Here is a 10,097-nt window from a genome sequence, read left to right as displayed (position 1 = left end):
GCTTAGAAAGAATCGGAATCCATTCCTCACAGTACTGCAGGTGTCAGCAGATTCAGCGTCTGGTGAGAAACCATTTGTTTATAGATAATATTCTTGCTGCAACCTTACGTGGTGGATTGAGCAAAGGAGTTTTTCTTTAGGTTTCTTTTGTAAGGACATGAATCCTATTCATGAGGACACTGCCTTCATAATATAATCACCTCCCAGAGACCCCACTTCCTAATACTGTCACTTTGGGACTTAGTATTTAAAAATGAGTTTGGGGAGACACAAACAATTCAGACCACAACAGGCACTAATGAACTTGATTATACATTACCTTTTGATATATTATTATACAGTAAGAAGTCTTGCACCCTGGCCGGTTGGCTCAGTGGTAGAGAGTCAGCCTGGCGTGCAGAAGTCCTGGGTTCGATTTCCGGCCAGGGCACACAGGAGAAGCACCCATCTGCTTCTCCACCCCCCCTCCCTCCTCTCTGTCTTTCTCTTCCCCTTCCGCAGCTGAGGCTCCATTGGAGCAAAGTTGGCCCGGGCACTGAGGATGGCTCTGTGGCCTCTGTCTCAGGCGCTAGAGTGGCTCTGGTTGCGACAGAGCGAGCCCCGGATGGGCAGAGCATCGCCCCCTGGTGGGCAGAGCGTTGACCCCTGGTGGGTGTGCTGGGTGGATCCCGGTGGGGCGCATGCGGGAGTCTGTCTGACTGCCTCCCCATTTCCAGCTTCAGAAAAAATACAAAAAAAAAAAAAGTCTTGCAAAGTGGAGTATCTCCCTTCTTAGATGAGGGCAGGTTTGTTTCTTGGCCAGTACAATACAGATAACGTCTTATGTTGGTGTAAGCACTGGATGAGCTTTCTAGCAGTCTGTCTTATAATATCAAGGAGTTTCTTAAAGTCCTAATTCTCATATGTATCCTGATTTATTGATGTCACCCCATTAAAAAAATAAAATTATTAAAAAAAAAGAAAAAAATCTACCGCCACTGTATAAGACACACCCAGTTTTTAGATCCCAAATTTTCCCCCAAAATGTGCGTCTTATACACGGGGAAATATGGTAGGTAGCGAAGTTTATACTAGATTTTATTTAAATGTGTTGTAAAACTTAATTTTTTTGTATGTCTCTTTTTCTACCCTAGTTAAAACCTTCATTCACTTTTAATCCCAGAACAACCTCATATAAAACAATTCAATGGCCCTGGCCGGTTGGCTCAGTGGTAGAGTGTTGGCCTGACGTGCCAAAGTCCCGGGTTCGATTCCCAGCCAGGGCATACAGGAGAAGCGCCCATTTGCTTCTCCACCCTTCCTCCTCTCCTTCCTCTCTGTCTCTCTCTTCCCCTCCCGCAGCGAGGCTCCATTGGAGCAAAAGATGGCCCGGGCGCTGGGGATGGTTCCTTGGCCTCTGCCCCAGGTGCTAGAGTGGCTCTGGTCGCAACAGAGTGACGCCCCGGAGGGGCAGAGCATCGCCCCCTGGCGGGCAGAGCGTTGCCCCCTGGTGGGCGTGCCGGGTGGATCCCAGTCGGGCGCATGCGGGAGTCTGTCTCTCCCCGTTTCCAGCTTCAGAACAAGAAAAAAAAAACACACAAAAAAAACAATCAATACAACCACCCAAAAAAAGAAAATAGTCCTAATTCTCATCTGTGACACAAACCCACTGTGTGTGCAGCATTCACCTGCAGTCTCTGCATCTCTCTTTCAGGCTTTGAGGACAAGGGGAGCTGATAGAAACATGAAGCTCATGCTGCCTACTGTGCCATGAGTAGTCAAGTTCTTTGTCTCTGACCCAAATATCTTGACCATTCTGCCAACATCTATGAACTTTGGCAGGCTGAATAGCTTGCAAATATAAGAAAAATATCTGATTCTTTATATAATATAACATGGGTATAAATGCACACTTTGAAAGAGATTGTTCTAGGATTTCCCAACTGCTTGTAACCTATAACTGATATATATGCAAATACATGTGTAGATATTGCTACTGGTTTCTACTAGCTGAACTGATAATGACAGCAGTAATGGCAAAGAAAGATTTTGCAAAGAGAAGAACAATGACAACAAAAAGTTTTAATCTTCATAATCCTTTTCATTGGTCAGTTTTATACTATGTCTCTGTATAATTTGTTTTCAACATTTGGACAAACTCCTGGATTTAATAGAAATACTCGAACATACCCATAAATTCACACAAACAAAAACACAGATTGTACTGATTTTCAGGGTGGTTAAGCAAAATACAAGATGGACATCAAGGAGTCTTATGCTGCAGGTGGAAGCAACAGGCAAGAAGTATACATAGAAACACAGATAGTTCCTGACCTGTGATGGCACAGCGGATAGAGCACTGATCTGGAATGATGAGGTTGCCAGTTTGAAACCCTGAGCTTTCCCAAGCAAGACACATATAACAAGCAATCAATCAACAACTAAAGTGATGCAACTCTGAGTTGATACTTCTCAAACCCCATCCCCTCTTCTCTCTGTGTAAAATCAATAACATAAAAATCTTAAAAAATAAAAAAGAAACACAGTGCTGACCTCTGGGTTTCATCCCAGGATACAGGAAATAGAAGAATTGCTCCCAATCTGAGCTATATTAGGTTGAAATTCATGACTCTCTTCAAACCCACCAGGAACATATTAGAAAGTGAAAGTTGTAGAGGAACTAACTAGAACAAAATCAAAGGAAAGGCAATGTCTAGAGAGAGAGAGTAAATTCTGTCATGTGCTCACCTGAGGGAAGTGAAAGCAGACAGTGGTAAGTAGAATATTTGACAAATTTCCTAAAGGAAAATATGGGCTGGTGTACATGATGGTTAATTTTATGTATCAACTACAATAAACCATTGTATCTAGATATCTGGTCAAACAGCAGTCTAGATATCTCTGTGAAGGCACTTTACAGATGACATTAATATTTATGTTAGTATGCTTGGAGTAAAGCAGTTAACTCTACAATGTGGGTGAGCCACATCCATTCAGTTGCAGGACTAAAGAGAAAGAAAAAGAAAGTATTCTTCTTCAGAATGACTTCAAACTCAAGCTGCAATATGAAGTCTTCCCTGAGTCTCCAGGCTGTGAAACTTCCCTACAGATTTTTGACATTATAAACCCTCAAAAATCCTGGGCCAATTTACTGAAATAATTCTTTATATATATATAATGCATCTATATATTATTTATATATCTATACACACACACATTCTACTGATTCTGTTTCTTTTGAGAACCCTGACTAATATAGATTATGGTTCTAAGAGTGGTTCTAAAGAACAGAAAGAATCTTTAGGATTAGTTTTCTAAATTAGTTCTGGATTTTCCCATATTTGTTCTGTAATCTTATTAGTTTTAAAGCACTAATGGATTATTTCCAGAAGTAAAGTAAGCATTGATAGTCCTTAGCATGATGTAGCAATAGAGATATGCAAAATATCATTGGATACTTTTAATCAAACATGTATAAGAAATGAGTTTCTCACTGATGAAGGATGAGATTGGTTGGTTGTTCTTAATTTCTCCGGACAAAGTAGAGAGAAAAAAAAATGAGCTCATGCATTCAATTTCCCAATCTAAGTGACACATAAATGCTCTAAAGTATTTCAGGTCTTTCTTGAAAGAATCTTTATCATCTGTAGCTTCATAGCTGACACTGCTAAAGATCAAAATCATAATCTCACTATGTGAATGGTTGAATTACAACACAAATTCAATTTCCATTCTTACAGTGTGTCTACTGTCAAAACAAGGACATTGAATGAGAAGGAATGGTATACAGAAACTTGAATGAGGACATAATGGAAAATACTGATAAAGCTGTGGACAATAAAACCCTAAATTCTGGTGAGTTTTCATGTCTAAGAGAAGTAGACCTTCCACCCTTTACTGGACAAGATTAAACCTACATTTTTCCAAAATATTTTTATCCTATAGCCTTGACAAACTTGTTGGTTACAGCTCACAACCAGTACATAATTGCCATCTGTCCATTTCTCCTTCCAAGGTATGTTATTTAGGTACACAAAGAAAATTTCTTCCCATTGAGAAGATTTCCTTTATCATATTTCTTCTGGGATGTCCCAGAAAGGGACTGCAGTGTTGCAGCTGTCCATTCATAGGTAGTGTCTCTGCATATCACACAGAATGATCTATAAAAATACCTGTATTGCTTCTTCCTCTGTTAATTGGTTGTAGAAAAAGCCCCATGAAGCATCAGATGCTGGCTGAGAAATAGAAGGTAGTATAGGAGGAGGGGTGACCATAGGCATTTGCTCCAATTCTTTACATAACTTATATTTTCACTCAGGGCCTGCTCAAACCCAATCTCATATATACAATTTCCATTTGATAGTGGAGAATTGCTGTACATGCCTAACTTTGATGTTCGCTGAGTCAGACATGCCCAGTTTATGATGGAGAACTGAGGTGCATGGTAACATGTTGAACCATGCTCAAGCTTTCAGATTGTCATTGTAGCAAACCAAAAGCTACCTCTCAGTAGGGCAAGGCTTTTCTTCAAAATCTTACTAGCTTTCACTGTGATTTAATTCTAGGAGACTGTGAAAGGTCCAAGAAGCATCTCTGTCTGACATTGCCACTTCATGCACCATTGGATCTCTTAGGTAGTATGGTCCATGTAGCAGCACAGCTTGCATGGCAGCCTGCACCTTTTGTAGAATCTTCCCTTATTCTTAGTCTCACTCAAAACTAGAAGTTCTTGCCTGACCTGTGGTGGCATAGTGGATAAAGCATCGATCTGGAATGCTGAGATCCCTGGTTCGGAACCCTGGGCTTGCCTTGCCGAGGCACATATGGGAGTTGATGCTTCCTGCTCATCCCTCCTTCTCTTTCTCTCCCACCTTTTCTCTCTGTTCCCTCTCTAAAAATGAATAAATAAGATCTTTAAAAAAACTAGAAGTTCTTTTGGGTCACATGGTGAAGGGGCTGAAGTATTACACACAAAAGAGAGGTATGTTTCCTCCAAAATTCAAAGAAGCCCACTAGGTATTGTGCCTCATTTTAGGTTGTAGCAGCAGTCAGATGGAAAAACTTGTCTTTTACCTTACAAAGGATATCTCGGCATCCTACACAGCACCTGGACTCCTAGAAATTTCCTTGAGTTAGAAGGCACCTGAATTATTATAAAATACTTTTTCTACCCTCTGACATGCAAAGGTGTTAACAATAAGTCTAGAGTAGTTGTTATTTCTTGCTCACTACAACTAGTCAGCATAAAGTCATCAATATAATGGACCAGTGTGGTGTCTTTTGGACAAGAAATATGAAACCATCTCCATAAGCTAAGTTATTACATACGCCTAGAAAGTTAATATACACCTAGGATAGGACAGTGAAGTTGTATTGCTTTCTCTATCAACTAAAAACAAACTACTTCTTGAAATAGATATAGAGAAAATAATGCCAACTCTTTACCTGCATACCAGGTACCAGTGGATGTGTTAATTTTCACAACAAATGAATTCACACTTGCTACAAGAGCTACAGTTGGAGTCAACACCTTGCTAATTTAAGATAATCCACTGTCATTCTCTGAGATTCACCTGTTTTCTGCAAAGGCTATATATGATAATTGAATGGAGATGTGTTAGAAATCGCCACCCCAACATTTTTCAAATCTTTGTTGCCGCTGAAGTTCTTCAAAAAATAAAGTATTATGGATGGACCTTGATAACATTATACTGAGCGAAATAAGTAAACCAGAAAAAACTAAGAACTATATGATTCTATACATAGGTGGAACATAAAAATGAGACTCAAGACACATGGACAAGAGTGTGGTGGTTATGGGGTGGGAGGGAGGAGAGGGAGGGGGTTGGGGGAGGGGAGGGTCACAAAGAAAACCAGTTAGAAGGTGACAGAAGACAACTGGACTTTGGGTGATGGGAATGCAGCATAAGCAAATGTCAAAATAACCTGGAGATGTTCTCTCTGAACATATGTACCCTGATTTATCAATATCACCCCATTAAAATTAATAATAAATAAATAAATAAATAAAACAATGACCTTGAAAAAATAAAATAAGATACTGCTTTTGATTTACTATCTTGCTTGATAGAGGTACTTCTAATGTATTCCATTTGGCTTTTCCCAAGATTATAATCTTCACTCTCAGTCATGGAACCAATGCAGGATTCTGCTAGTTGCTGAGGAGTTTCTTCCAATTATGCATTCCAGAACAGAGGGAATAACCCAGGATGGGTTTGGGGAGGACCTGGGCCCACTGTGACATAAACAACAGTGATGTTTTGAGCCTTGCGGAGTGTCATTTCAGAGTCAATATCCAATAATTCCCAAAAGGGTGATTTTTTTTCTCCAATGCACAATGTAATAGTCAGAATTCTTCAGACAAGCAAAGCCATTATATATATATATATATATATATATATATATATATATATATATATATATATATATATATAGAGAGAGAGAGAGAGAGAGAGAGGAGAGAAGCTGAAGCTGTAACCTGGAGGACCAGGCAAGCTAGTGGTATAATGCAGTCTGAAATCTAAAGCCCTGTGCATTGTGCAGCAGATGGTATAAGTTCATGTCTGAATCTGAAGACTGAAGAAACAAGAGTGCTAATGTCCAAGAGGAAAGGATGATGGCTCTGTCAGCTGAAGCAGAAACCAAATTCACTCTTTTTCTGTCTTTTTGTTCAGTCAGTCATTCAGTGGATTGTATCATGCTGACCTGTATTGCTAAAGAAATCTCCTTTGCTCAATCTACCCACTTAAAAGCTAATCTAGTCCAGGAACACCCTCATAGACACATCTATGAAATGCTTTATCAGCTCTGTTGGCTTACCTTTTCTCAGTCAAGTTCACCAATAAAATTAACCATCGCACACGGTCATCCTAGTAAAAGTCCACAGATCCCTTTGACAAGGCTGAGAAAAGAGATTAACAGTACCCATTTTGGACAATGTAGTGAGATTCTCCCTAAGAGTACCTGACCTTCCCTTTATTCTAAGAGTTTGGGGACGGTATATTGTCTCAAGTCTGGGAAGTTGTTGAGAGACTATGACTCTCTTTTTATGATTCATGGTTTAGGCTTTGGTTGACTTGACCTGGAATTCTACTTGTACAGACACAGTAAGAATCCAGGCAACCTCACATCTATTACACTTCTAGGAACACCACTATCAACTCTTCAGTGCCATCAGTCTCTGATTCAGCTATCTCCCACAGTAACCACAGCCACCTTACCTCGGGTGATTGAGTGTTGATGCTTGGCCACCACAACCCCTGTATCTAATGACGCCACTGCATTTAAGTTTCCCAATCCACGAGTCACTTTTCCCCTTGTAATTTATGACTTACGTAAAATAATAATTATGTAGCTATACTTAAGGAGGAAGAGCTCTTCTCACAGATTTATTTCTAACAGTCGTGATGTAAGTTGTGTCCTCTAGATTTTGCCAGTATGTCTCAGCATATCTTAAATGACAAATCCACTCTAACATTCTTTTCTTCCTAAGCCTTTGAATCCTTTTCTCTATAATATACCAAAGCAGGTTTTCATTTTAACTTCATTTAGTGTTGGCCACCTTTTTGTCTACAGTGCAGCTAACCAATCAAACAAACTGTTAGATCCCTTCCTAACCCCTGTGCTGCTTAGTATGCCCTGAGTAGTGCAGATCTTAGTTGTTATAAACTAAACGTTTTGTTTTTCCCCCACCACAATTTACATGTCAAAACCTTACCTCCTTCATGGGAAGGTGTTAAGAGTTTGCAAAGTAATTAAAGGTTCTATTAAATCATGGATGTAAAGAACTCATGAATGGAATTAGTGTCCTTATAAGACACCTGGTAGAGCTTGCTTCCCTCCTCTGCTCTCTGCCAAGTGTGAGAACCAGGAAGAGGGTCTTCACCAAAACTGTGAGAAATATTTGTTGTTTGAACCACCTAGTTTATGGCATCTTAAATAGAGTACTATCACATAAATGGTTGAAGTTCTAAATCTTTCATTTTGGGCATTTTACCTTAATGAACTACTAAGACACTTGACACCTCAGATTTCTTTCTGTATTTGTTCGCATCTTAAGCAGGATAGCCAATTCAACAATATGTCATTCTAGAAGAGCAAAAGGCAAACATATTCTGTGGGAGGTTAGTACAGTTTAAGGGACATTGTAAAGTGGATACTAACATATTATTTGTAAGACTCTGAGGGTCCTAAAGGGCATTTTGTCCATAGGTCTTAGAAAGTGTTAGTGGATTCCTTGAGACACTTCTTCAATCAAGATAAATAGGTTTGTGGTAGTGCTAGAGAAAGCTATAAGGTATTCTTTATGAATGGTAATGCACTGTTTATATAAAATTTTGGGTTCTGAGAGAAACTTTAGTCCTCTTTTGCCCCCAACCTTTGGACTGAGTTTAGTTAATTTGTCAGATTAAAGATCCAACAGAGGGAAGAAATCAAGGGATACAGTTTCCTAGCAAATGTTTGTGGTCCTCCAACAAGAGTACTAGAGACAGGTGAGGGGCTCCCACAAGGTGTAAAATCAAAACAGGTCGCTGATGCTGATAAACATATTTGGTGCAGCAAATTGTATGAGCTTAAGAAAATGTAAAGTCCTTCAGCGTTCTTCACCCAAAGGCTCAGAAGAGACCTTAGAGACTTTTGTTTGATCTCATTGGAAGCCATCTTCCTAAAGCTAATAGAAGAAACTAGGATAGTATGGGACACATTTCCACTAATCCCTTTTACAGAGTATCCTGACAGTAGCCATTGTCAGGCTTATAGAATAAATAACAGCAACAACAGCTAAACCATTTTAGACATGTCTCTTCCAGGAATGCCCAGGCTTCATTGAAATTCGTCTGCCCTGTACAGCCCCCAGGCATTCCAACCAGAAACTGATGTTCATCCTGGCTGGCTGCTTTACCAGACGTTTTACTCCCTCTCTCTTCCCAGAAAATTTGTGACCAGATTCTGATAAGCTGTCCTTGTGACTGACAAGAACCCTGCTCCTCTGTCTCTCCCTGTAGGCTTGGAGATGGATTGGTATGCCCCACTGGCTTTTATTCAGACCTTTCAGCTTTAGAAATAACCAAGGCTAAAAGTCTGAAGTCTGTACCCAGGAGGAGCTGGAGGCCCTTTTTTAAGATTCGAATTCAGTGCAAAAAGAAGATTATATTCCGTGAGCCTTTAGGCACTGGTGAACAGGTGACTGTGATCCCTGCAGTGCTTGGCACCAAGAAGAAGAAAAAGCAAAATAATGTTCTCTGGCATGAGGCCTGAAGCTACCATCACCCCCTTTGTCCAAGTCTGACTATAGTTGGGTCTCTTTGGATCTCTACAAATCTCCCTCTTTATGGTCCTTATTACTGAATGTATTATTGATGTTGATATATTGTCTATATGTACCTTTGCTAGCCTTTGCCTCTAAGCTCTAATGAGAATTTCTGCAGTGAGATCCATTATAAAAGGGCATATGGAAAACTATAAACTTACCTGACTCATTTGTTACAGCTAATAGCCTGACCATTTGACCGGGGCATTGGTAAATCTTAGACTGACAGAAAATAAGCCTCAATATGGGGATGAGACATTTGAATAAAAGTCAGTTTGAATCTAAGTCAGCTTTTCATTATCCCCATAGATGCTTTCCAGAGAGGTCCATACGTTGACAAAAGGAGCATAACAATCAGATGGCATTTGACAGCTAAATATAGAAACTATCTTCTATCTCAAAGTAAATAGATGTGCAAAGATCCACAGGAGGAATGCCCATAGAAACTCAGATGCCATCCTCAACTGGACCTTCTCATATAGACTGCCTCTACTGTTAGAGGTCACCAAGACAGCAAGAAAAGCTATCCTGCCTGCCAGACTATGACCAAAGCTAAAAGCAATGCCTAGAGATAGATTCTTAAGCCAACAGGCAAAGACTTTCTTGGCAGGTAGATCATATTAGGCTTCTCATCCCAACCAGAGTTTGGTTGCATTCTAACTGCAGTTGATAATTTCTCTGAGTTTGATCTTGCCATATCTGTGTTTTCCTTCAACTCAGGTCACACTATTCAGGACTTACAAAACCACATTTTTTTTTCAGATTTCCTGAGTATATTACATGTGAT

General features: G+C 39.9%; 1 non-coding gene across 1 annotated transcript; it reads left to right on the top strand.

Moving 5' to 3' along the window:
* The first annotated feature begins 1,189 nt into the window (after positions 1–1,189).
* On the top strand, positions 1,190–1,265 carry TRNAV-GAC (transfer RNA valine (anticodon GAC)). Its single transcript has one exon. It is a non-coding gene; the product is annotated as a tRNA-Val (tRNA).
* Positions 1,266–10,097: the final 8,832 nt, after the last annotated feature.

Source organism: Saccopteryx bilineata, chromosome X (genome assembly GCF_036850765.1).
Source record: "Saccopteryx bilineata isolate mSacBil1 chromosome X, mSacBil1_pri_phased_curated, whole genome shotgun sequence".
NCBI classification, from domain to species: domain Eukaryota; kingdom Metazoa; phylum Chordata; class Mammalia; order Chiroptera; family Emballonuridae; genus Saccopteryx; species Saccopteryx bilineata.
The sequence above is the reverse complement of the archived record's forward strand: the minus strand, read 5'-3'. Positions and strand labels throughout refer to the sequence as shown.